Genomic DNA, 4,532 nt, shown 5'->3' with positions numbered 1-4,532 from the left:
CACCAATGGAATGTGAGCAAAAGAAATGTCTAAATTTGTGGTTTCACTTGTTTGAAAGATACTCACAATGGAGTTCTTCATTCCTTTCCCTTCTGATGACTTGAAATTATGAGCAACCTTGAAAACCACATATTTAGGATGAGAATGCTACTCTGCACTCTGGGTTCCCTCCATGACTTTCTGTAGCAAAGTCTGATAAACACTATAGATTATTATAAAAATAAACATCTGATTTGTTTGAAACATTAAATTTTGGTGTTTCTTTGTTACTATAGCTAGGATTCTACTTGAATCCGTAATATGTTCATCTTATCCCTTTTTACATTGCTTTCTTATTCCAGCCAGCTGATTGAATACTTTTATTTCTGCTATTATATTTTTTATGGACTCTTTCCTGTTGTTGGAATATTTCTTCCTCCAGATTTCTTTCTTTTTCTCTCTTTTAGTGGATGCTGTATGTTATCTTATATACCTTGGTATATTAAATAAATGGATTTTTGTTTTATTTTGTTTTTTCACCTTTGCTATTTTCTCTGTTTCCTCGAATTTTCTATTTGTTTTATTTTCTGTATTTATGGTAGAAAATATTGTTTTCTTTTTCTAATACTCACTGATCACAAACTTTTCCATAATATTTAAAATTGAGGTACTAAAAAGCTGAATGAAATCTGTGTGATTATGGGTAAAATTTCATCCACTGGTTTGTTTCATTGCAATGTGAAAGTCTGGGAATCAAGATTTTTTCATAACTCAGGATCTTTTCACTTTCTTCACCTACTTCTCAAAAAAGCAATCTTCCAGTCACCTCCAAATGTGGTTCTATTTGTGTCTCTGGTAGCAATTTTGGAAAAGCTTCTTAGGATCACAGCAGGCTGACTTTAACTTAAACTTCATATATTTATTAATTTTTATCAGTCATTGTCCTAGGGAGAAAAGATGGAAAACTTAAACAGGATAAATTAAAAAGAGTTTATTAGTAAAATTATTTATCTGGTCATAGGCAGGGTTACTGGTATCAAGCCAGTAAAAACTCAGTAATCCATGGTTAGTAATAGTAGAGATCTATCACCATCTCTAGGAATCAACATGCAAGGGGAGAGAGAGCATTTACCAGGACCTGAAGAATGTTGTTGAATTGAAAATGCTACTCCATAGTGGTCTGTGTGCTACTGATCACTATCCAGAAAGGAGGGACAGAGGGGAATAGATATGCTCGAGGATATCCAGCCCAGCGTTTCTCTCCTGCGACCAGTTGGTTCTGATGCCCCAAGTTCAGGTACTCTTTGGGTTAATATCTTCACAAGGTAAGCCATTTTTTGTCTGTGTAGTAAAAAGGAAAGTTTTTGGAGTGCACTTCCCTAGGAGGAAATTTAATTATTAAGCTCTTTATTAAACAGAATTTTGACTAGTTCTATTGTTTCGGTCCTACCATCACTTTCAGAAGTATCAATATCTTTCTGATATCTATCAAGGCAGAACTAAGACAAAAATACCAATTAATTTACTTTTTAAAAATGCATATGTTAAATTCCTAACTGGTATACAAGGAACATGCAAGTTTGTTTTCGTGTAGCACATAAGAGCATATTTTGAAGTTCCTCAAGAAACCTCTAAAAATGGTTAGTGTCTTAAGCAAGAAAGCCCCTGGGATTATGCTACACGATTAAGACTACTATGACTCAAAGCGAAATCACCTGGTTTAAAATCCTCATTTCTGCATTTTATTAACTGTGTGACTGTGAGCAACTACTTAAATTCTCTGATGCTCAGTTTTCTCACATGAAAATAGAGCTAATATGAAATTAAAGAGATATTGTATGTTATATTGAGTAATGTGCCTGGAACACTAATTTAGCCATTACTATATCAATAACCAGATTTATTTTGTTTTGCTCTGTTTTACGTTGGATTATCGGCAGAGAATAGATCACTGGCCACCAGGAATTAATTCAAGGAAGCTCATTCCAGAGTCAGAATTCTAAAGATCTTTGTATTAGTTTCCTGTTGTGTTATAACAAATTACCACAAATTCAGTGCCTTTTAAAATAATATAAATGTATTATTTTATAGTTCTAGAGGTAAGAAGTTTGAAATGGATTTCACTGTACTCAATCAAGTCTCTGGCAGGTGTTGATCTTTCTTCTGGAGATTCTAGGAGTCCTTCCTTTCTCTTATCCAGCTTCCAGAAACCTCCTACATTGATTGGCTTGTGGCCCCTTCTTCAGAGGTAACAGTGTAACATCTTCAATTCTCTCTCTGATTCTGACCCTCTTCCTTTTCTTTCAATTATAAGGACTCTTGTTATTATACTCAGCCCACCCAGATAATCCATGACAATAATCCCTTCTCAATATCCTTAATTTAATCACATCTGCAAAATTCCCTTTGCTATGTAAGATAACATATTTACAGGTTCTAGGGATTAGGACATGGATACTTTTGGGTGGCTATTATTCTATCACAATGTTATTCAGTCAAACACTAACCTATGAACTGCTATAAATGAATTTTCCAGATGCAATTAAGGCTAATAATCAGCTGACCATAAAACAGACTTATTATACTGGATTATCCTGAGTATTGCTAATTTTGCCCTTTAATGTTATTTTTTAAATGACCAGTAAACCATATAAATATATATATGGGATTTTACACAATAAACATCAAATAATTTATCTTTATTTATTCATGTCCTCTAGGACTAAGGGGTAATACACATGTGCACACACAGACATGAACACACACACACACACTGATACATTTCAAAGATCATACACGTATAAAATTAAGTATATTATTTATTTTTGACAGAGAATTAACAGAAACATTTAAGAATAGATTTTAGTTCCAATCTGGCTCACCGACTAAGTCTTGAAAATTATTCAGGAGAAGTCACTGTATCAATGAAAGACAATCTTCATTTTAATTATACAAAGTAGCTGAGTACAATGTCTCAAAATCCACAAGTTATGTAACTGTGTGGAGGTAATTGTATTAATTACATTAATGATTCCCTCTTCCCCCACTGACCATACCTCCCCACCACAGCAAATTCTTCTCATTCAGAAATGAGCTCTGTCAGTATTCCTGAAACAGAGAATGAACACTTTCTTGTACTAAAGACATGTAGATTTGAAATTACATGACTTTACCCCCAAATTATAAAGAATGTTTTTTTTTGTTTTTGTTTTTTTTTTGCGGTATGCGGGCCTCTCACTGTTGCGGCCTCTCCCGTTGCGGAGCACAGGCTCCAGATGCGCAGGCTCAGCGGCCATGGCTCACGGGCCCAGCTACTCCGCGGCATGTGAGATCTTCCCCGACCAGGGCACGAACCCGTGTCCCCTGCATCGGCAGGCGGACTCTCAACCACTGCGCCACCAGGGAAGCCCAAGAATGTATTTTATAATTTGTTTGTCATAACCTTAACTGAAGATAAATGTATGGAGTTAATGCCTTCTTTATACCATTTACACTCTTGGTCAGTTCTACAGAGGTGGGGTTAATTCTTTTGACCCTTCTGCTTCTCAATTATAACAACTGCAGATATAACTGCAGCTAGGACAGCAGCACGGCAACAGCTGGTAACACAAAGCAGTTTCATCTTTATAATCACACAATCCACAGCAACAACCAATGCAGCTAACACTGAAAGCAGTCAGCAAACTATGCAAAATTCCCAATTTCTTTTAACAAGGTTGAATTATTCTAAAATGTGTGAAACAGTTCCAGTCCATGGAATGTGAGCTTACAGACCACAGCCTGTTTGTCCAAGACCTCCTCTGTCCACTTTAGTGCAGGAAGAGAGCTTGTCCTCAGATAAGGATGAACAGGGGGCATGGTAGATTTTGGAGCTATGAGCTATGTAGATATTATGCCTTTAGATGTTGCTTTAGAAAACCTAAATTTAAAAGTGACTAATAAGGGAAATAAGACTTCACCGCCTCCTCTTTGATGACTTCCAATTCACAGACAATGTCCTCTGTTCTATATTTGACAAGGAAAGTGGGCAAAAACAATCTTGGGTTTGTTTGGTGATTGCAATTTCAGGTCTGTCACTCTTGTTACATTGAGTACATTCAAAAGAAGAGAGAAATTATATATGGTAATCTTTTCCATTTAGCCAGTTTTTACTTGTAGCAGGTAAATATAGGTAGCAGTGCAGGAGTGATCTCTGCTTCCCATATCGTGACATGCAAAAGGCTCAACATTATTAGGATACTCCACGTACAAACTGAAGGGGAAAATTGAAATCTCTAAGGAAGCTGCTGTGTGTATTTATGAATATTAATTAATAAAAACTACTTGGATGGTTTACTTAGAAAAAAATTTTATTAGTTGATGTTGTCCCACCAAATTTAAGATCTGTAAATCACAAACTACCTATTATCTATTTCACCAACCCCCTATGTCTATATAATTGAAAGTTAGGGAAAAATGAATCAATGCATTTACATGCAATTATATTATGTAACTCTGATGGCAGTGTCATTTTCTAGCTACATGTCTTTTGAAAACGATTTTGATTATTATTA

At 35.4% G+C, this 4,532-nt stretch overlaps 1 pseudogene; it reads left to right on the top strand.

Moving 5' to 3' along the window:
• Positions 1–1,209: 1,209 nt before the first annotated feature.
• On the top strand, positions 1,210–3,952 carry LOC112409243 (E3 ubiquitin-protein ligase KCMF1 pseudogene; annotated as a pseudogene).
• The last annotated feature ends 580 nt before the right edge of the window (positions 3,953–4,532 follow it).

Source organism: Neophocaena asiaeorientalis, unplaced genomic scaffold (assembly GCF_003031525.2).
Source record: "Neophocaena asiaeorientalis asiaeorientalis breed wild unplaced genomic scaffold, Neophocaena_asiaeorientalis_V1.1 scaffold197, whole genome shotgun sequence".
Classification (NCBI taxonomy): Eukaryota; Metazoa; Chordata; class Mammalia; order Artiodactyla; family Phocoenidae; genus Neophocaena; species Neophocaena asiaeorientalis.
Note: the sequence above shows the minus strand (reverse complement) of the source record. Positions and strands in the feature narration are given on the sequence as shown.